The following is a 25,009-nucleotide window of genomic DNA, read 5'->3' on the forward strand; positions in this document are numbered from 1 at the left end:
GTGAATAGCAACTTTTGGCTTGCGGTAACATACCGTGAGACTTGAGTTTAGTATATCCTTCCTCAGTCGGTGAGAACGTATCGTATCACGCGTGGTTCGGTGGAATTTATTTTTTCGATAAAAATAAATACTTACTTTTTTCTCGGTCTTTTCTCTCTGTACATTCGTTTCGTTTCTCTTTGTCTGCATTTGAATGCACATATAGAGCAACTCGTTCTTTTTATTTTTAATTATTTTTTGGTTTTTGTTTTCTACCAAAAACAACAACAACAAAAACAACAACAACACCAACAATTTGGATTAACACCATCATGCAGTATGTCCGATCGTCCATTCGTAAGAAGTGCAACCGCTAATCCTGTTTTCACTACTTTCAACATTTTGTTCTTCTTTTCACACTTTTTTCTAATGTGTTATAATTTTTTTTTAATTTTTTGTGTTTTTGAAAAATTGTCGTGAGTTTACGAAACCCCTTTGTAACCTTCCGTACGGTTTTAAGTGATGGACAAAATTTGTTCTAAATTTAAACTTGCTCACTAGAATTTTCGTAGTTTGAATTTTATTCTGTTCCGCCCGCAAACATATGTTTATGTTTAAGTGAAGACACAAAAAAAAATTAGTGAAAGAAAACAAAAATAAATTTTACGAAGGACGTAATGTGGTGCCCTCAGAGAAAACGAAAAAATAAGAAAAAGAAGAAGCCCCTTTGGTTGTGGTTCCTAATCTTTTGAAAGAATTCTATTTTCTGTGTAAATTTGTTGTTCGCTGCTTTTGTTGCTGCCACAGTTTGTTGTAACTTCCCCGATGTGCCGTAGTGTGTTATTCTTGTTCTTATGCGTGCCGAAAGTAATTGCAAATGGCAAAATAATAAAAAGGGAAAAGGATTCTAATTCCGAATTTCCAGAGTGTCTTGTCTTCGCGAATAGCTGGAACGAAGAGACATGGCTGAAATTCAATTTGCCTATCTGTCGCGTCATTTCGTCGTTGTCATTGCCATTAGTGTATCTATAAACCTTAGTTCACATAAAACAATTAACTTTAATGTTTAAAGCTTGATAGAATGTTTATTTCCAAAAACATATTCAAGGGTATAGCAGTCAGATACGGAGGGGATGTCTCTGTATATCTTATCGTACCCCAGTCTTTCAAAATCACGTTCAATTATGATATCCTAAGCTAATGTGTCGCGATCATAAGGAAGCGGGCATTGATACAGAGGCAACCTTTTATAATTACTGCTTCTGGCAATCTTAAATATACGAGACAAAAGCTCAAAACCTCTTGGTGAATAATTTCAACTCAACGAGACACACCTCTTTCTCTTAAATTTCAAAAACTGTTTTTTTTCTGCCTTTAGACTTTAAAAATACACATGCATACATATAAATTTGCTTACCAAGCTAACATTTAAAGAATATAATAGCATTTTATCTGAAACTTAAAGGAAGATAAAACCTGTATGGGTAATAAAACCCCATAAAGTGAGAGCCTAGCGAGTCATAGGAGTAGTTTTGTCAAGATAAAAACAAATAAAATAAAGTCATAAACCATGAACCATGGAAAAATAGATAAAAGTTAGAAAACAAGAAAATAAAGGAACACTTTTTGTTTTCAGAATTGTAAGTCAGGAGCGTATACATAGAAGAATAAGGAAAGAGGTATTAGAAAGTTATAAACTTAAGGATAACAAAAATAAACTAGAAATATATTTAAATGTCAATATTTAAGCCTGGTAAAAAGGGTCATTTAATATCAATATATTTTTGAAGTGGAAATGATTAATAAGATTAATAAAATATACATCACATCATTTTAACCACAAAGAAGAAGTTGACTGTTGCATTATTTTGTTGTTTATTAAAGTTGCTAAGCATATTAAATATTATTTAGAACATAAAAGAAGCAAAATTTTGTATTGGGTATTACGAATTTAGCATCGATTTTTGTATACGTTTTACTCGAAAAAAGAAAAACTTTCCATTTGATTTTAAAGTTTTTACAAAAATATTAACAATTAGTTTTCGTTTCATACCACCAACATTTTTGTTTGCCATTAAATTTGTAAATGCTAATACTGGTCGATAAAGTTTTTTTAACCGGGTTTTTGTTCCCTTTGAGATATCACTTTTTAGAATTCAAAAAAGCACGCATATAAGGCTTTCGGTTTCTATAAAGTATTTTTTTTTAATTTAATAAAACATCTAATTGTTTTCCAAATGTATAATCATTTCCTTCAATATTTAGTCGAGTTTTTTTATTTTTAACTTCCCATTGGAAGTTATTGTAATGGGTTCGATTTGTCGAATTGAAAATTTTGACATTTCTCGACGTTTCAAGGTACCTATAGTTGAAATAAAAGATTTTTAGAAAGATGTCTGTGCGTGCGTGTGTACGTACGTTCGCGACGTTTTTTTCGTCGTCCATAGCTCAAGAACCAGAAGAGATATCGACTTCAAATAAATTTTGTTATATAGATAATAATGCGCAAAGTTGCAGAAAGGGCTCTCAAGAAAATTGCGTGTGTGGCTTTTTGACCATAGCAGTTAAATAAAAAAGTCGAAAATTTTGGTTTACACTTAATATCGCACGAACCAATGACGCTAGAGACTTGAATTAAATGTTTTAATATAAGGATTGTAAGTTGATACCAAACAAGTATATTTTTTGAAATAAAATACAATCAAAGGTTTTCTTATAAATCATACAAAATTAAAAAATTTGTCACCTCGCAAGTTCAACGAATAACAAATGATTTTATCTCCAAAACAATTCTGTACAACGAAAAATAACTATTTTAACATCTGGTAAAATTTTGAGTAAAATCAAATTAACAACTTTTTTTATAGAAAAGTAAAACCTAAAAAAAAACATTACTCAAAGTTGGTAAAAATTGAATTTTGACTCAAATATCTTTTCAAAAATTTTATATAATGGCTTTCAACTAAATTGAGCTTAGAAGAAATGTCGTTTTTATTATTAAGAAAAATTTTGAGAAAAATCGACAGTTTTTTAATAGAAAAACACAAAACAGTGTGAAAGTAAGCTTTGTTCTTAAAACGAATCTATTTCTAAATAAATCTATTATAAAAAGTTTTTAAATATTTAAAAAATATAAAAACAATGTTGAAATCCGGTATTTTTTAAAACTTCAGCAAATGGTTTAAAACTATTAAAGTATCAAATTTAAGTTTTTCGCGTAACTTTATGTAGATTCAAATAAAGACTCATAACTAATGATAGTTTGTTGAAATTAAGTAAGATACTAAAATGTTTTAAACTGTATTTAAAAGAGAAACATTTTCACTTTTCAAAATCACCATACAATTATTGTTAAGATATAGTTTGAGTTTTAACTAAGGTTTGAAAACAGTGTTTTGTATAGTACTTTTAAAGGGGCATAGATGTTATAGATAAATTTAAAAAGTATATTTTTGTTTGTGCAATAGAAAAAGAACGTAATTTCGAAGTATTTTGATGATCTAAGAAAAAGAAAAAAAAGAAAAAGATCACGAAAAAAAAAAACAAAACTGCAAGTCCTGTTTTACCCTACTTGTAAAGTATTTCATACCTGAAAACGAAGTATTTTTTTAAGAGTCAACTGAATAGGTACAACAAAAATGTACTCGTTGTTTATGAGGTTTTTCAAGTAGGCACTGGATAATTTAAACCAATAATTTTAATGTTTTAAGTGAAAATCAATTTCTGATTTCTAAAATTTTAAGACCAATTTGTAAATTTACATGCCTCAGCAGTGTTTTAAAAGCTAAAATCGACTTAATTAGACATCAAGGCCAAATTGGATCATATTTGCTTCATACTTACTTTAAAAAAAATTAAGATGATTTTAGACATAAGACATAAAGGGAGGTAAAAAGAACTGAACCTTCAACACGACCAATTTTAAGGTGTGCATCTTATTCTTGTGATTCTGGGGCAAAAATAAAACAAAAACTTGGAATAATCACAAGTATCTCAACAGTTTTAAGAGTTATTAAAATTCTAACCATCTAAAATAAATTAAACATTAGACAAAACCTCTACTTGACGAACAACGGAAAGTTATGCTATAAGAATCTTTTTTTAAACTCAAATAATCTTGAAAAAGAATGGTACCACGTCGATTTTTCAGACGTTTTAACCCTTTAATTTCACGATTTCATTATAATTTTTTAAATTTTGAGAAAATAAAAAGGTGTTAAGAGTTCAGTGACGTAAGTGTTGTTATATTGAAAGCTGTCAGTTATTATGGAAGGTTGAGGTCGTTAGATCAAACATTACTGCAGCTGTGTGTAGAAAATCTTGGAAAGAACTTTTAATTATTTAATCTAACATTTTTGACTCATAAGCTTTTCTCTTCTAACATGATAACGCGAATATTTACTCGATGAGCATAATTAAAGCCTGGGTAGAGAAACGAAATTCGCACTTCCTTAAATAACTGTCGTACTCATCTGATTTAAACATTATTTATTATACTTAGGATGGTTATTAGTTATTACCAACAGTTAATGAAACTGGGCTTCATTATGAAGACAAAGAATCCTTAATTTCGGCAATTAGGTTAGCGTTTATAAAAATATTGTTGAATTTTATCAACAATTCATCAACGCTGGCTTTTTGCGTAAGCTTTTTCATCTGTTCTACTGCTCAGATCATAAAAAAAAATCGCGTAGAATTTAATGCTTCGAAAACCCAACGCTATCGTTGAACCAAGATATACACTCTTTGCCATTATCTATTAGTGGCACTTGCATTAACGAAACTGAAAATCTTGACATCCTTGGAATATGCATCAGCAACCATCTTTTGTGGATCTTGCAAGATGTCTAGGGCTTTTGAGAAGATGCAAGGAATTTTTCTCTCCGTCTGATCTGGCTACAATCTACAAAATATATATCCTTGAATATAACTCTCATCTCTGGGCTGTTGCTCCAGTAACTTATTTAAGCATTTTGGACAGTATTAAAAGAAGAGCTTTCAAAATGATTGGTGACATTAACATCGTCGTAAAGTTTGTTGTCTTTACTTTCTTAATCGTTATTTTAACGCACTATGCTTAAATAATTTAACCATAATATCCGTTATGGATAAAAATGCAAAACCATTCTGGAACATAGTCAAATTAATTAAGAACAAAAATCGTGAAATACAATTTTTGAAGGATGCTTCTACAAGTTTTGATAAAGGTTTTGAGATAGCAAATCTATTTTGTACAATTTTTTTTAAGAAATCACTTTGTTTCTCAGCATTTGGGGGACTTTTTAACTAACGAGCTTGCCAGTAAAACAATAATTGAAAGATTCTATACTACAAACAGAATAACTTCTCTTAATGCATTTGTGGAAGAAGGGAACGTAAAAAATGTAATCAAGGAGGTCTGGACAAAGTAAAAAATTGTTATTTAAAACAATAGCTAAATAATGAAATTAAGTATTAAACTTTGATAATTAATGCATGCCTTAAATTGCATTGCACAGGTTGTCCCTGTGCTTAAGGCTGGAAAAGATCCAGATAATCCCGAAAGCTACAGACCAATCACTTTTCTGAGCAACATAAGTAAAGGTTTTGAAAAAATACTGAAACAACATATTTTAAAAGTTATTTCAGATAAAGACATTTTCCCCAATATACAATTTGGCTTCCGTAGATCTCACAGCACATCTCACCAGATTATACGAATTTGCAATCATGTTCTAGACCATTTTTCCCGTGGTTTATGATATTTCTAGACATACATAAAGGCTTTTGTTTCCGTATCGTACCATGGTATTGTGTATAATGTTCGACTTTCCTTTGTAATCGTGTTAAATTGTCGATTTCGGCGTTCCTCAAGGCTCAGTACTTGGTCCGGCCTTGTACAATATTTACAATTCGGATTTTCCAAGTCTACCGCAACGTGAATGGACTATTTTCGCTGATGACACTGCAGTATTTTCATCACATGAATTTTCTTTCAACATTGAGACAAATCTTAAACATGCGATTGAAGTACTTGGAAAATATAATACTAAATGGAAAATAAAGCTGAATGTTAGGAAAACGCAAGCCATTTTTTTACACGAAAAAGAAAACCTTTCTATCTTTCCAGCAATCAGCTACATGCGAGTGGTACACAATTGAATGGAAGCATTCTGTTAAGTACCTAGGTGTTCATCTCGATTAACGCTACCAGATACCATTTAAAGAAGTTGCAGGTATCACAAAAAAAGGTTTTAAACATGATGCTAAACCCTCCTTGGCATTATTCAACCTTAAGTCTCCACTGAAAAGCGAATGTTGAACTGATTTCTGATAGAATTTGTAAGCTTATAAACAATTTTAGTATCAGCTGCGAAATTTCTGAGAATTTTCTCATAACCCAACTTCTTGCATAATCTGTGATATATTTTAATTAAGACTATTGCGTTGTTTTTTTCTTTTCTTTTTTGATTTATGTTAATGTTTTTCTATTTTTGTTGTTAATTTATTTATTTGTTTAATAATTTTATTGTTAATTTACTGATTGGTTAATTTATTTATTGTTAATTTTGCTATGTGTTTATTTATTTTTTTTAATTTATTTATTCCTAATTTATTATTATGTATTAATTTATTAATTTATTTGCTTATTTTTTTGAATTCATTATTTGTTAATTTATTTATTAATTCTTGATTATGTTTATATTAAATTAGTTGGTTGTTAAATTATTTAATTTTTTACTTCATTTATTTATTTGCAATTTTTAAAATGTATTTATTTATTTTGTTTATACATTATGTTTAATTAACGAATCGCGGATTCGTATATGAAAAAAAAGCGAACGCCAACCCCTGAGGGGCTGGCCCAACGGTTCGACTTACGGAATAAATAAACGGTTATTAAATTTGACAATATATTTATTTAACGACTAATCAGCTCCGGGCTCACAATTGAACTGATTAACTTAAAACTAATTCCCTAAAATAACACCTAACGGCGTGAAAATTGAATTTTGACTCAAATATCTTTTCAAAAATTTTATATAATGGCTTTCAACTAAATTGAGCTTAGAAGAAATGTCGTTTTTATTATTAAGAAAAATTTTGAGAAAAATCGACAGTTTTTTAATAGAAAAACACAAAACAGTGTGAAAGTAAGCTTTGTTCTTAAAACGAATCTATTTCTAAATAAATCTATTATAAAAAGTTTTTAAATATTTAAAAAATATAAAAACAATGTTGAAATCCGGTATTTTTTAAAACTTCAGCAAATGGTTTAAAACTATTAAAGTATCAAATTTAAGTTTTTCGCGTAACTTTATGTAGATTCAAATAAAGACTCATAACTAATGATAGTTTGTTGAAATTAAGTAAGATACTAAAATGTTTTAAACTGTATTTAAAAGAGAAACATTTTCACTTTTCAAAATCACCATACAATTATTGTTAAGATATAGTTTGAGTTTTAACTAAGGTTTGAAAACAGTGTTTTGTATAGTACTTTTAAAGGGGCATAGATGTTATAGATAAATTTAAAAAGTATATTTTTGTTTGTGCAATAGAAAAAGAACGTAATTTCGAAGTATTTTGATGATCTAAGAAAAAGAAAAAAAAGAAAAAGATCACGAAAAAAAAAAACAAAACTGCAAGTCCTGTTTTACCCTACTTGTAAAGTATTTCATACCTGAAAACGAAGTATTTTTTTAAGAGTCAACTGAATAGGTACAACAAAAATGTACTCGTTGTTTATGAGGTTTTTCAAGTAGGCACTGGATAATTTAAACCAATAATTTTAATGTTTTAAGTGAAAATCAATTTCTGATTTCTAAAATTTTAAGACCAATTTGTAAATTTACATGCCTCAGCAGTGTTTTAAAAGCTAAAATCGACTTAATTAGACATCAAGGCCAAATTGGATCATATTTGCTTCATACTTACTTTAAAAAAAATTAAGATGATTTTAGACATAAGACATAAAGGGAGGTAAAAAGAACTGAACCTTCAACACGACCAATTTTAAGGTGTGCATCTTATTCTTGTGATTCTGGGGCAAAAATAAAACAAAAACTTGGAATAATCACAAGTATCTCAACAGTTTTAAGAGTTATTAAAATTCTAACCATCTAAAATAAATTAAACATTAGACAAAACCTCTACTTGACGAACAACGGAAAGTTATGCTATAAGAATCTTTTTTTAAACTCAAATAATCTTGAAAAAGAATGGTACCACGTCGATTTTTCAGACGTTTTAACCCTTTAATTTCACGATTTCATTATAATTTTTTAAATTTTGAGAAAATAAAAAGGTGTTAAGAGTTCAGTGACGTAAGTGTTGTTATATTGAAAGCTGTCAGTTATTATGGAAGGTTGAGGTCGTTAGATCAAACATTACTGCAGCTGTGTGTAGAAAATCTTGGAAAGAACTTTTAATTATTTAATCTAACATTTTTGACTCATAAGCTTTTCTCTTCTAACATGATAACGCGAATATTTACTCGATGAGCATAATTAAAGCCTGGGTAGAGAAACGAAATTCGCACTTCCTTAAATAACTGTCGTACTCATCTGATTTAAACATTATTTATTATACTTAGGATGGTTATTAGTTATTACCAACAGTTAATGAAACTGGGCTTCATTATGAAGACAAAGAATCCTTAATTTCGGCAATTAGGTTAGCGTTTATAAAAATATTGTTGAATTTTATCAACAATTCATCAACGCTGGCTTTTTGCGTAAGCTTTTTCATCTGTTCTACTGCTCAGATCATAAAAAAAAATCGCGTAGAATTTAATGCTTCGAAAACCCAACGCTATCGTTGAACCAAGATATACACTCTTTGCCATTATCTATTAGTGGCACTTGCATTAACGAAACTGAAAATCTTGACATCCTTGGAATATGCATCAGCAACCATCTTTTGTGGATCTTGCAAGATGTCTAGGGCTTTTGAGAAGATGCAAGGAATTTTTCTCTCCGTCTGATCTGGCTACAATCTACAAAATATATATCCTTGAATATAACTCTCATCTCTGGGCTGTTGCTCCAGTAACTTATTTAAGCATTTTGGACAGTATTAAAAGAAGAGCTTTCAAAATGATTGGTGACATTAACATCGTCGTAAAGTTTGTTGTCTTTACTTTCTTAATCGTTATTTTAACGCACTATGCTTAAATAATTTAACCATAATATCCGTTATGGATAAAAATGCAAAACCATTCTGGAACATAGTCAAATTAATTAAGAACAAAAATCGTGAAATACAATTTTTGAAGGATGCTTCTACAAGTTTTGATAAAGGTTTTGAGATAGCAAATCTATTTTGTACAATTTTTTTTAAGAAATCACTTTGTTTCTCAGCATTTGGGGGACTTTTTAACTAACGAGCTTGCCAGTAAAACAATAATTGAAAGATTCTATACTACAAACAGAATAACTTCTCTTAATGCATTTGTGGAAGAAGGGAACGTAAAAAATGTAATCAAGGAGGTCTGGACAAAGTAAAAAATTGTTATTTAAAACAATAGCTAAATAATGAAATTAAGTATTAAACTTTGATAATTAATGCATGCCTTAAATTGCATTGCACAGGTTGTCCCTGTGCTTAAGGCTGGAAAAGATCCAGATAATCCCGAAAGCTACAGACCAATCACTTTTCTGAGCAACATAAGTAAAGGTTTTGAAAAAATACTGAAACAACATATTTTAAAAGTTATTTCAGATAAAGACATTTTCCCCAATATACAATTTGGCTTCCGTAGATCTCACAGCACATCTCACCAGATTATACGAATTTGCAATCATGTTCTAGACCATTTTTCCCGTGGTTTATGATATTTCTAGACATACATAAAGGCTTTTGTTTCCGTATCGTACCATGGTATTGTGTATAATGTTCGACTTTCCTTTGTAATCGTGTTAAATTGTCGATTTCGGCGTTCCTCAAGGCTCAGTACTTGGTCCGGCCTTGTACAATATTTACAATTCGGATTTTCCAAGTCTACCGCAACGTGAATGGACTATTTTCGCTGATGACACTGCAGTATTTTCATCACATGAATTTTCTTTCAACATTGAGACAAATCTTAAACATGCGATTGAAGTACTTGGAAAATATAATACTAAATGGAAAATAAAGCTGAATGTTAGGAAAACGCAAGCCATTTTTTTACACGAAAAAGAAAACCTTTCTATCTTTCCAGCAATCAGCTACATGCGAGTGGTACACAATTGAATGGAAGCATTCTGTTAAGTACCTAGGTGTTCATCTCGATTAACGCTACCAGATACCATTTAAAGAAGTTGCAGGTATCACAAAAAAAGGTTTTAAACATGATGCTAAACCCTCCTTGGCATTATTCAACCTTAAGTCTCCACTGAAAAGCGAATGTTGAACTGATTTCTGATAGAATTTGTAAGCTTATAAACAATTTTAGTATCAGCTGCGAAATTTCTGAGAATTTTCTCATAACCCAACTTCTTGCATAATCTGTGATATATTTTAATTAAGACTATTGCGTTGTTTTTTTCTTTTCTTTTTTGATTTATGTTAATGTTTTTCTATTTTTGTTGTTAATTTATTTATTTGTTTAATAATTTTATTGTTAATTTACTGATTGGTTAATTTATTTATTGTTAATTTTGCTATGTGTTTATTTATTTTTTTTAATTTATTTATTCCTAATTTATTATTATGTATTAATTTATTAATTTATTTGCTTATTTTTTTGAATTCATTATTTGTTAATTTATTTATTAATTCTTGATTATGTTTATATTAAATTAGTTGGTTGTTAAATTATTTAATTTTTTACTTCATTTATTTATTTGCAATTTTTAAAATGTATTTATTTATTTTGTTTATACATTATGTTTAATTAACGAATCGCGGATTCGTATATGAAAAAAAAGCGAACGCCAACCCCTGAGGGGCTGGCCCAACGGTTCGACTTACGGAATAAATAAACGGTTATTAAATTTGACAATATATTTATTTAACGACTAATCAGCTCCGGGCTCACAATTGAACTGATTAACTTAAAACTAATTCCCTAAAATAACACCTAACGGCGTGCATCGATGATTGCTGCGTCAGCGACCTTGATACTCGTAGTGTCGGTGCATTCACCTCAATGCACCGTTGTCCAGAATATGATACCCACCAATCGTGGGAACTTATGAGAATATGCTGTTATGCTGAATTGGCAAATCATAGTCGCGCGTGTTGGCGCGAGGTGTTAACTCCTCCCCCTTTGAAAATCTACGTCCCGTAGATCAGTATTTTAAGATGAGATGTTAGGGGTAGGTAGCACCGGTGGTGGTAGGATTTGGATCTTTGGTAAGTCAATCTTCCTGTGCAGCTTGCGCCATATCATCCATACAACTATTGCCAATATCAGGAGGATCGTCACATCCGTAGCAGTATAGGTGTTTAGCCGATATGATAGGCCATTCAGGATCTTGATGTTCTTGATGCTCATGTCATGAAGGTATTCGATGTCCACTTTGTTCACTTTCAAGGATGTGTTGGTTAAAACTGGTGGAAGCGCTTGAAGCGATGTTGCCGTCAGGCTAACAAATGTTCTGTTATTTAGTCGAATTGATTCATTGTAGAGCTGGATCAAATATGTACCGGAGAGATCCTTTGATATGTTCTTGCTATATAATTTTCCTTGGAAGTTTGTGACAAATATCGTGTCTTCCTTGATCAGTTCCGTAATACTGGCTGTATTGGTACGAATTGCACAATTAGCGTGCCCTCCTTTAAGCAACCGAACTACGCATCCCTCTTCTTCCAATTTTTCTAAAGAGCTTTCATCACAAGTCGTCATGTTGCCCATACTAAGGCAGTTGGATATTATGCCATAGGTATCTTCATGGTTTGCTAGAATCTTAGAATAAGGTAGGTCGACTTGCTTTCCTCCCAGGATTGACGCTCTGGTCAATAACAAGTTGTACTCAGTCCTGCTGACTTTAGGCATAGATAGTACGTACAGTAGGATGGAATCGTTGGTATAGACTGATGGTTTACCAAATTGCAAAGCCTCCACAACGTTAGCATATGGTAAAGTTTCAACTTCGCTGATAAGCCTGTTGATCTCTTCATGGTCCAAGAGATTTGTATTTACGATTCCGCTTCTCGCCATCTGGCAGGCGCGAACAATTTCGTTTACATCTTCTTTCACCACTAATAATTCGTCCATAACGTTTTGCTCGTGGATAGCCCTATTAGACGATGACGTTTGGATTACGGTGCTGTTAATGACCTGGTTGATCCTTTGGGTGATATCCTTTGTTATCCTAAGGATCCTCTCGTTTATTTTGTATTGATGATTATTATTCTCGATTATGTTGTTCTCGTTTTTGAGCACTTCATCCCAATCTGCTGCGTCAGGGTTACCGGCCAACCATTTCCACGCAGAACCAATCCAATTAATCGACCTTTGCCTTCTATGCATTTTTCCTTTGAGCATATCGATTCGTTCGTGAAGCTGGGTAAGGTGATGGCGTGCCACGATTTTCTTTTCAGGTTGCTTGATTACAGCTTGGACAGCTAAAGTCATTTTGTTGAGCAGATCTTCAAATTCATCTAACCGGATCAAATGCACCAATTTGAAGTGTCCATCGATAATCCACCCTGGTCCTTCCTTTATTGTTACCATTGGGGACTGGTACTCGAAGATAGTGAAGCCTTGCACGGCCGTTAGGAATAATAAGCTATATTGTGTTTTAAATTTGTTACATTGGTTAAATATAAATAAATCAGTTAAATATAAACTTAATAAGGAAAAAAATAGGTCATGAAAAGTTTAAAAATATTAATAATGTAATATCGTTATTAAAATATCTAGAAAAAATGGAAAAATTAAAATTAATATTCTGAAAAAGAAATGGTTATTAATTATGTAATAATATAGATAATATAGTTTGGTTTTTGTTTAGGCATGGTGCCATTGACCTTTTTTTTTTTTTTTTTTTTTTTTTTTTTTTTTATACATATATATTATAAAAAATTAAATTTTTATATATAAATAATTTTTTGCAATTTTTATGCAATTTTATGTATGCATGTATTTCATTAGTATGATGATTTTTGCCATACATTTAATAAATATACAATTTTTCTGCATTTTATTCATTTCATTATTCTATGCTTTGGCTTTGACATTAAGGTTTCGTTACCTATGTCATTTTATTAAATGTACTATTTTATACACTTTATGTATTTATTTCATTACATTTTATCATTTTATGTCTTTTTACATTACATTGCAAGGGTACATTTTTTTTTTTTTTTTTTTTTTTTTTTTTTTTTTCGATGTGTGCTTTCTTTGTGCGGGTGTGTGTTCTGTAGTTAAATATTCTTTAATTGGGATTTGTGAATTTTTCTACCTGTGTCTGTTATAATGGTTACCTTGTTATCTTTTGCTACCACCTCCTTCCGATACAGCGGCTTATGTTTGCCCTGAATCCTCTTGAAGGATGTGTAGACTACGTCACCTTTTTTGTATTTCTTCGGGATAGATTTCTTTTTATTATGCCATTGGTTTTTGTAATGATATAGAGGGCTGATCGATTTTGGAACTAATGAAGTTCTTGTTGGCCCCCGTATCAACAAGAAACTTCAACACTACTCCATCCTTTGTCACATACTCTAAGTATGGTACGCTAGATGGCCCTTTGTCATAAAATTTATTTCGTCAGAGGTAGCCTCCTCTGCGGAAGCAGAGTATTCTTCTAGGTCCTCACCATCTTCTACCTCAATATTATAGAGACGTTGCTGCTTGTTGGGGAAGTTGTTAGAGGCTGATCTACGCTTGAATGGGTTGCCTTGGAGCTTTTGGCGGTTGGCATAGTTGACCTGTTTGCTTTGAACGCTCCTATCGACTTCCATCTTTTCTGCAGGCTTTGGTCCGACTTTTGGTGGTTGGACATCTTCGTAATTCGATTGCCAAGCTAACCTGTTATTTCTCCCTATTTGGTTTTGCTGAGGCCTTTTGGGGGGAATATGGGGTCTGAATTCAAGACTCCTGAAATTTTGGTTTATTGGAGACGTAATGCTATTCTGAAAGGTAGAGGAATGCACTGAATTGTTTCTATAATTGAGATTCTGTATTTCCAGGCAAGCAGAATATGCCTCTGGAAGAGTTCTCGGTCGTTGAATCATCAACATCCTCGAGATATCGCCGTTAAGGCCACGCACGAAAACATCCAGTGCCCTATTCCTATACGTTTCCACCAAGGCCCGTATAGTTTCTTCGCTATACGATTCAGTTTTTATTTTGTTAACCATCAAAGATAATTGGTGGTTAACAGCAGCATAAAAGTCGTCCAGCTTACTGCCCTTCTGAGCAAGTTGGTTCAACTGATGTTCGAGAGTCCTTAAGTCTCGCTTATCAGCATAATGCAATGATAGGCAGGATTTCATCTCGAGCCAGTCAGCGTCAAAAATATTATAACTTACTAAAGCGGCATCAGCAGGACCTCTGATTTTACCCCGAATGTGTTGTAAAATCGCACGGTAAAGCGGTTTTGATTTAACTATTTCATAGTCTTTAAGGATTCCCTCTACAGTATGTATCCATGATACATATTGAGTAGGATTTCCATTAAAGACCTGAAGTTCTTTAACGCAGTCAGGTAGCTTACTTATTTCCCTGAGATCAGCCTCTGTTTGAGGAGGACTAAGCTCAAAATGGCTAACAGCCGAAGAAGGTGCAGCTGAGGAGGCTGACGAATTTGTTTTTCCTTCGACAGCTTCGATTCTCCTCTCAAAGCTTTTCAATTGGGAAATCAAGCTACTGACTGCCCCAGTCAATTCAACAATTTGTTGGGCGACTTGATCCATAGATTATGTTTTTATTTTAAAAATCTCTCTCAAAAAATAAAATAAGAATAAAAAAAAAATGTAAAATGTAGGCTTACCTTAACAGACACTAGGCACAGATTATGAAAGATTATTTTTCACCTTATTAAACTTCTTTTTTCTTTATATCAAATAACTGCACACACTCACACTTGCACAATTAATAACAATTAATAAATTAAATATGATTATTCTTTTCAAATTAGGAATAATATATATATATCTTTTCTTTGAATAGCTTAATGCTTCAAGGATCACTTTTTCTATAGAATATAGATAAATTATGGGCTCTTTTTTCCCACTCACACAATTATCATAACTTCCTCGCTTTAGTCTTTAGTCTTTTAAAAGATATATATTTTTTGTTGAAATATTTTTTCCTGAAAAAAAAGGGTTTAGATTTAGTACTCCCCTTAACCGACGGAATAGGGTTTCCAAGGAACCGTGTTGCGTGGGAGGTGTCGTTTGAATCCCGTTTAGCCGCAAGCAGCCTACTAATGGAACGATCACCATCACCGTCGTATCCTTTAGCCTTAACAGATATTCGCATGTTCCCATGTTTATGCGAAAAGTTTAGTTATTATCCAAAATGGTCAACTGTGTTCCCATGTTAACAGTGACGTTCACTCAAATAGAGCGTATTGGTAATGAACTAGGATCTACAGGCGAAAAGGATACAGTTTTGCAACGCGGTCCCTGCTCGGGCGCCAATTAACGAATCGCGGATTCGTATATGAAAAAAAAGCGAACGCCAACCCCTGAGGGGCTGGCCCAACGGTTCGACTTACGGAATAAATAAACGGTTATTAAATTTGACAATATATTTATTTAACGACTAATCAGCTCCGGGCTCACAATTGAACTGATTAACTTAAAACTAATTCCCTAAAATAACACCTAACGGCGTGCATCGATGATTGCTGCGTCAGCGACCTTGATACTCGTAGTGTCGGTGCATTCACCTCAATGCACCGTTGTCCAGAATATGATACCCACCAATCGTGGGAACTTATGAGAATATGCTGTTATGCTGAATTGGCAAATCATAGTCGCGCGTGTTGGCGCGAGGTGTTAACTTGTTTCTACATTTTATATATTTATTATTATTATTATCTAAATGTTTTATGTAAATTAAATTTAATTTTTCTTGGTTTTGCTTATTGTAATTTCTTTCGTATATTCTTTCGATTTTCTTTATAACTATTTATTACATCTTTTTTTCTCCTAAGATAATGTTTCAGTTGCAAGATTTAATTATCAAATCTCTGAATTGTAAAATGAGCGGTCGTAGACTTTTTTGAGAATATTTTCTACGAAATAAAGAAACTACTACTAAAACTTTGAATTTTAGCAAGTTTCAAAACAAGTCTTTAAATCTCTAATCAGATTCATAGACAAAGATATTTTAGCTCTTCAAATGCCTATAATAGCAGTCATTGAGAATATCTGTGATTTGATTACGTCTTCATCACTTCATCGGGCGTCGTCGTCGGTCACTGCATTAGTTCTTCAAGTATGACGAAATTTATCGGCAAAGTGTTCAAATAGTGACGGTGATATTAACCTTTCAATGATAGGCCTCCTACTCTAAAAATTTTATCAGAGTCTTAACTCATTGTTTTATTAAATGTGTTTTCTACACATGTTACATCCACAAACATTTAATTCAATTGAAATCGACGTCAGTCAATATTTGCTGCTCGTGGTTTTTATTAATAAAAGATAAAAAGATACTTGATGGATTTCCTTGTTCTTCAAAGTTATTTATATTTTTGTATGTTAGAATTCCCATGTTTATATAAAACAGAATTAAATTAATTGTATATTTTTTGTAACACTTTTGAATGGCATAGATAAATGAGTGTAATTTTTGGCCGTGAAAATAAGTTCATATTCAATAGAAATAAAAATTGTGTCTTTCTTCTATGAATATATGTTGGAAGTGTATGTATTTTAAATCAAACTTTCTGAGAAAATCGTCATCCAAAAGCTCATATCTATGTACATACATTTATGTAAGACATAAATAAATAATATTTGTACATATATAATAAAATATTAACACATAAAGTGCAAGAGAATAAATTCATTCTTATTGCTGATGATGACATAAATGCTTATAATATTTTCATTATTGTTTCTTTTTTTAAATTTGAAATTGGATTACACAACAACACAAACCACGTCACACAGTATTTACAAGTGCATAGATATGTAGGTTTAACTGTAACCACTCGCTATGGCAATGTGTCCTCATCTAATGTGCATTATAGATGCAAAACAAAAATACGAAAATGTTGTTATTTATTTGATAACCTTGAGTTTTATATATAATTTTTTTTAAGATAAATGGATTATAATAATTGTTTTATTTCGATTCATTTAAGCCTTTTAACAAATAAATAAGTTAGATCGAATGATTAGAACAGCCTCTTTTTTAAACATGTTAGTCTTAAAATTTATCTCGAAGGACTTTGCGAATAATTTATTTCGAATTTTCATTCTGAATACAGGTTTTTTATTTTCCATTTTTTTTATATTATAATAAATATGAATGTAAACGATTCTTTTCAACAAGTTTGCTTTTAACTTCCGATTTATCGGATTTAAAACTTAGACAATTTCCGATTTTTCATGGTCCTAAATCCATTTTGTTCACAGAACGAGCAGAAGAATAGACGTTAAATAATTTAAAATATGAAGATACGAACATCAAGATTTACAAAATTTTGCTTATGTATATGAAAAACTTAACATAAAGCCAAAAGCCGGAAAAATTGATATTACCTTAAGTTTTTCTTGTATGTGTTTAAGAGTAAGCTTTTTGAGAACTAAGATTATTTTTTGAAAAATTTAAATTTTTGTAAGTTGAGGTACATTATACTTATAAAGCCGTTGAAATGTCAGTTTTTTTGGTCGCATATTTTTCAAAGTTTTTTAATCCGAATTTGGCTTATTTCGTGTTTTTATTTATATATTTATTCCTTTGTATTTAAATTTTATTTGACTTTATTAAGTTCTAGATGAAATTCTTAAAACATTACACATTACATGTTGTGTTTAAAGTTCCACAACAATTTGACTTATTGATAAAATTTGAAGTCGTTGTACATCTTCAATTTTTCCAGCAAATTGATCAAAAATTATATCTGAGACTTACAGGAAATATTTTGCTATTCACGTGGATCGTATTTTCGATTCACCCATTCGATTACCTTTCACACTGCCTTTGTATTCTGCTATCGATCGGGTAAACTACATTATCCCAAATCAATTTGACATTCAAATAAACAGCTGTTCATGTAAAAATCTTGGGAATGATGGATAAATTGTTTGATTCATACACAAATTAAGTTTTATCAATCCACCTAAACAGAATAATTTTTGTAATTTTTGGAAATGGGCAATATTTGACTTTTTACTAATTGTAAGCAGAGGAATAAGAAAACCCTTTAACAGAGAGCTTTGGAGAAATGTTAAAGAGTGTCTTCCTTCCCCTAAAAATATTAATGTTCTTTTATTTATTAAACATCTGCCTGGAATGTCTCTATGGCACGGCACCCATAGCAAAGGTGAATATTAACCTGTTGAGCCATCTCCACTAGAGATGATCGACAGTTATGGACTGTTACAGAGTTTGTAGAGACAGAGTCCATTGATTTAATAGCAGCCTGACAATATGAGAAAATACGGATATCAGAAGTTGATATCACGTTTTCTTGAAGCCAGGACAAGACAAACACATTAACAAATCCATTAAACTGCCAGACAATTTCTGCACTGTTCTTCAGGAATAAAATTAATTGATTCAAATTATATTTCCGGATATACGGAGAATTGAATTGAATCATAACTGGCTCGTTAAGCTATGCTAGCATATAAAAATGTTGATGTTGACGAAATTAACTTCCAGGTACAACAGTTGTTGCAAGGTGATCTGATGTCTTTAAAATCAATCGATACTGTTCTTAATGGATATACAGAGTAGACATAGCTGGAATGTTACCATATTAGCTTAAAATCAAAATTGGTTCACCTATTAGTCTCTTGCGTGATTTGAATACATTATGAATCTGTACACATTTAATCATCAAAAATATCACCGGAAACATTCTTGAACCAACCATTTTAACTGGAGAGTTTAAGGGAAAAATGGTCCTGTTGCCACGTATACCAATGATTCAGTCAAATTCTACCATATTTTCAAAAGATCACAGTTTCAAATTCGTTTAGATCTTGACATGTCTATAAACAAGTCTCAAGCTGTCCTTTTGTATTTTAGATTTGAAAAAAATCCTTGTTTTTCTCATGAGAATCTAAATGTTGCATGTTCACTTGCAGGAAAACAGTTGAACCTATTTGTGTTACCAAAAATATTGTGCACCAATTAGTGCTTCATTAAATTGAATTCAAAAATATTTTTAATTCAAAGTAATAAATATTGTTGAAAAATTTTTAAACTATCCGCCCTACTGTGTAATATACTCATTTGTTACAAACTCGATTACAATTAGTAATACATTTATTATATAATAAAAATCCCTTCAAATCAAAAACCTGTACATTTTTTACCAGCTTTACCGTTTCCATCTTCGTTTGTAAATAATAATTTTATTGTAACAGGGGGTAACGGTATTTTAAAATCAGTGATGAAGGTCACCATGTTTTTTTTAAATAACAAATATGTTAAAAAGCATGGTGGTTTCTTTTTCTGATGTTCTTCTATTGTTCCCCTTTAATAGTTTACATAAATATTACAAAAAACGTTCAACAGCAACGCGTGGCCAGGTTAGCTAGTTTTTGTATAGATCCTTTAGTTAGGTTTTGTAGTATCGGTTTCGTGATGGTTAAAGCGTTGGACTTTCATGTCAGTGGTCTTGTGGGCGAACCTTGCCTGCGCCATTTAAAGTTTTTTCCACGGGTACTGCCCTTTGCTTGTCATAGCAAATGATTTTTCAATTTCTGCGTTCAGATTGGGCTTAAAACTGTAGGTCTCTTCCATCCCTGATAACATTACGCCCTCAACAGAATGGCTGAGAATTGCAAGTCATTAGGCACTAGTTCTAAACGGATTTTTTTGCCACCTTATTTGTTTATTTAGTAGTAAGGTTTAAATAATATTAAAAACATAATCGATGAGATTTGTTTAGTATGATCCTTTGTTTTTATCAGAGCTAAATTTCAAACACAAAATCGATAAGTTGTACACGTGAATACTTGGTTACGTAAAGGCAGTCTTCGTCATTAGAATATAAAATGCTATCAAAAGAACCAGTTGCATTTCAGACCTAAAACAATTATGACTCTGTCTTTAAAGAACTCTGGTTTTACTACGGTAAAAATCCCCTCCTTGAACCTTTTCTATATGGCTAAAGCTTGTAGTTTTTTTTAAATACCGTTAAAGAATTAATAACAAGGAACATATAAAAAAGCGATTTTTTCATTCCAAAGCTTTAGAATTGTCCAATCCCTATCACTTTGTTAAACAAACTAAGTTCAACTCTTTTTCGATTTTTATACATTATTTGGCGCTACAGGGCAGGCATTACTTGAGGCACAGGTGTATACCTGTGTACATCTGGGCCTCAAGTAATAGATCCCTCTAACTTACTCGATCTCTAGCTTGCTGTCTCCAGTTTCGAATACAAATAGGCGTAAATCGGCGGCAACTTGATCACTCCATCCCATGTGAAGCCTATCTCTGCTTCTGTTTCCCTCAGGCTTCCCCAGTCATCTTAATCGTTGAACACGTAGTTTTTTGACCAGTGGTAAATCCCTGCACATCTCGTTTAGTTCGTGATTGTATCATCTCCGCAAATATTTATTTTGTAGAACCTTCCTCTCAAGGGATCCTTCAACCATCTGGGAGCCCATGCTCCTGCACCACACAGTAAGACTGGGATGATCAAGGTTTTTTTTTATAATATCTCCTTGTTACTTTGCGACAGGGCCTTATTCCTTTATTGCTTGCTTCAGCCAAAAAAACAGCAATAGTAAGAGTAATTGATTTTATCACTGATATCACTTGCAGATAGATAAATTCATTTACCACTTTGAAGTTATACCCATCAATGGTCACGTTCAAACCAAGTCTACGATGGGAATCGAGCCTATTCGATGACAGCTAACACTTAGTTTTGCCCACGTTAATCACAAGACCCATTTCGTGAACCCGTAACTGTTCGTTTGATTCTTTACATAACCACATCACCTTTTCGAAGACTACTGGTGGCTTTGCAAAATTTCGGTTGAGTCTCTACCAATTTTGACGCAGCAACGAGAATTCTCCAACGTCATCCTGAGAAGCGGTATCAGTTTGGCAGAGATTCCAAAATTCGATATGGTACGGTTTAGTTCGTTCCTGTTGACAATGTTTTAGGCAGCATTAAAATCGATGAGAAGATGATGTTATATTCTAAGGACTTCCCCAGATTCTGGTAGAATGGTAGATTTTCCAGGCCTAAAGACACACTTATAATGGCTTCAGGCGTATGATTTAATGACATGGATAAAGTTTTTTTTTTCTGAAATATAGAAATAAGCACTGATACAAAATAATACTTATCTTAAAACTTAACCGAAAACAATACCATTTAATTTCATCTTTTCAGTAAAGTGCAATGTGGCGTATACTCACTTATTTACTTAAACTAAAAACAATATTTTTATATCATTTTGGTTCGGTCGTATTTTGTAAAACAACGCCTTTGGATAAGATCTTCTTTAAAAACCGTAGAAATAAATAGAAAATATTATTTTAGGTCTTCAATGTTTTTACTATCAAAGCAAAGAACTATTGTTTCCCTCTTTAATTTCCAACAACACAACTCATGTATCCATAGCCCTAGGCTTAAAAAAAAAATGTTTATATCTCTTGGAATTCTGTTCTATGTCAACCCAACAATCAATATCATGAAATATTAATGAATCATTATCAACATCTTGAACATTATTATGCTTCCTTACATCAGCTTCTAAAAATACATATAGAAGAATAAGTTCGGACAGTTCAGTCATGTAATTTCATTTATATTTCCTAGAGTTTATATATGAAGATATACCATACAAAAATGTATCTTTATCTTTACTTCACTCACATAAGAAATAAAAAATATACACAATATTTTACTTCATCTTAAATTTCAACTTAAATAAAACGAAATACATTTTTTTAAGAAATGTTTTGAAGCATTTTGGAATAACTACGTAAAATCCTTTTAAAGAAATAATACTTTTTCCTGTTATTATCCTAGCTGTCACAAAAGACCCTCAAACTCATGATGCTGCAATTTTTACGTTTGAAGTACATGTATAAGATACTTCCATGATTTTTCAGCTACAAGTACGTTTCATTTTAAGTCAAACTATTTTTGTTTTTATTCCTTCGTATGTATACTCATACGGTTTTTATTCTTATTTTATTATTTTTCCATTGTCAAATTTAACAAAAATTGAAACACATAGGGTTGTTTTATTTAATAAGTACGTACGTACATATATAGATATAAAAAAATACGAGAAAATATGAACCATATAGGACATACATAAATGTCCCTGCACCATGTATTTTATGAAGCTGCACGGGAAAGAGTTTTATTAATATCCGTCTACAAAGGAAAATAATAACATTAAGACCTAGGTTAATTGATTAAGTAAAGTTCATCGCTTAAAATAGAATTGACAGTAGTTTAAGGGCATGTAAGACCACCTTCAATATTGGATACATTTCAGTTTTAAAATAGTTACTTAAACACATATTCAATCTACAAACCTACAAAGCTTTATTTGGTATAATTCAATTAATACTTTTAAATACTTCAAATATTACCAAAACAATACATCTTTTTATATTGTTTCAGTACACAAATTCGAAATAATCGTTTCCATCAATTTCAACAATTCTTCAAGAAGAAATATAAGGAATTTTATTCTACTTTTTAGCAACAAATGATTCTCTAACTTGAAGTGAACCTTTTCTGCTACAATACAAATTCCAAACCATTAAAATGTTATTTATTGATTTAAGACAAAAAACAGATTCCATTTCAAGTTGGTACCTTTGGATGTATATCCAAAAGAAATAAATATATAAATAAAAATACAAAAGGCGATTGATCTAAAAAGGATGTGATAGGGATGGAGATGGAGATAGAGATGGTGATGATGATAAATAATAGAGTCATACAATCTTTACTCTCAAAGGAAAGACTATGTCCTGGTGGGATGAAAAAGTGAAAAAGGGCTAACAATAAATTGAAAAGGGTTCTTTTTGTAATAATTTGCCAATATTATGCGATAAGGAACCTAGAGGACTAAAATGCCACCTAGGTGATTTTGTGTTCAAACAGAATGTATAAATGTATAGAGTGATGTTTGGGGAGTGTTATGAACCATTAAAAAGAATAATTTCAAGCTGTATAATATATTGTTGTATAATATTATTCTCTGCTACTCTTTAAATTTTTCTTTAATGTTGAACTTAAATATTAGGCTTTTGGATAATGTCATCCAATGCGAATTTGAGGTGTCAAATACATTTTTATAAAACTCATACACATACACGATCGAATTTAATATAAAAAAGGGGCTGGGATGCGACCCACACTTGTAAATTCCCATCCCGTCTGCCGATTTGTCTTGCTTAAAAGTTTGTAGGTTTTCGTATTGGGTTAAAAACGTTGTCAGTTGAATTATTCTTGGAAATTGAAAAATTACCAAACCATATTTTCATATAAAAAAATAGTTAAGTTTGAAAATCTAGTTTTGTTAAATAGATTTTAAGTCGAAAACAAATGTTTGCCAATTTTAGTAGCATTTCTTAAATTTTTACAAATTGGATGAATGAAATTAATTTGAGAGATATAAAGAACCAAATATCAATTTTTAGCAAATTTGCGTATTATTTTTTGTAGATTTACTACTAAAACTACTGAACATCTGAAACAACATTTTCTGTGAAATAAAAAGAGTTTGAAGATAATATTTTTAATTTTTGAAAAGCTATTTGCGTCAAATTAAATTTTTACCAAGTTTTAGTATTAGGTTTTTAATTTCTGTAAAAAAACCGTAAATTCGATTTCTCAAAATTTTTCCGACTGTTGAAAACAATATTTCTTATAATATTCTAATATTCTCGAGAGCCCTTTGTGCATCTTCCTGCATAATAATCTGTATAACAACATTTATTTGAAGTCGATATCTTTTCACTATGAACGACGTTCACACGCACGAGCAGACATCTTTCTAAAAAAAATTTATTTCGACTTTAGGAACCTTGAAACGTCGAGGCATGTCAAGATTTTCAATTTGTTAAATCGGACCCATTACCATAACTTCCTATGGGAAGTTAATAATAATTTTAAATGTTTTGGAATTTTATCAATTCTAAGCGAAATACAAGCGGCTATCCAAACTGTATGAAATTGCAAGGTTCAATGACCAATGATGTTTATTTAATTATTAATATATAATTAATTCATTAATAAGACTTCTCTGTCTATAATCTTTTTGTTAAAGGTTCTAAGTTTTTGCTTAGTGGTGATGTGGATGACGTGTACGAAGAAAAGTAATGCAGTTATTCCAATGAGCTTCCACCTCTATCTTTAACTCCTGCAAATAGTTTTGGCGAGTCAATTGATAGAAATTTGGCGAATCAATAACAAGTGGAAATTTAGTAGCATCTCTGGCTGCATCATCCACTATTTCATTGCCTTTGATACCAGAATGCCCTGGTACTCATGGTAGTACTATGTTTTCTGTCATTGTGCATCTTAGTTGTTCCAGAGTAGGGCATCGATTTGGCATCGGTTTAAGGCCTTTTAATATCCCAAGGTTATTTGTCAGGATTAAACTTCGTCCCAAATAAGGTTCCGCAATTGAAATAGCTCTTTGAATTGCTGCTAGTTCAGCAATGTAGCTAAGTAGTAGACCTCGCCAGACCGAAGAGGTTTGAGAATGCTGTTCCCACTTGACTACAGGAAAAGATGAGTTACCATCTTTGTGTGAACCATCTGTATTAGGGTTGACCTTTTCGATCATCTCTTGGAAAAGAGCTTGGAACATATAATCCGTATTTTTATTTTTAAATACTGCTAATTTTGTATATATTTGAAGCAGATTTCGTGGCCTAGGGCGGACTATATTTGATTGAAGCTGGTTCAAACAAGGGGTTTGGTTGGTTATT

General features: G+C 31.6%; 1 protein-coding gene across 3 annotated transcripts in view; it reads left to right on the forward strand.

The window, feature by feature from the left end:
* Positions 1-52: 52 nt before the first annotated feature.
* The window catches only part of LOC129941371 (sodium/calcium exchanger 1), a 216,246-nt gene continuing 191,289 nt past the window's right edge, over positions 53-25,009 (forward strand). For 2 of the 3 annotated variants that reach the window (XM_056049986.1, XM_056049990.1), the window contains exon 1: positions 53-316. The gene's annotated coding sequence lies outside the window, so the exon portion shown is untranslated. Of the gene's footprint in view, positions 337-25,009 lie in introns of all 3 variants that reach the window. The other variant, XM_056049988.1, reaches the window with a different exon arrangement.

The sequence above is a fragment of the Eupeodes corollae genome, chromosome 1 (genome assembly GCF_945859685.1).
Source record: "Eupeodes corollae chromosome 1, idEupCoro1.1, whole genome shotgun sequence".
In the NCBI taxonomy this organism is placed as follows: Eukaryota; Metazoa; Arthropoda; class Insecta; order Diptera; family Syrphidae; genus Eupeodes; species Eupeodes corollae.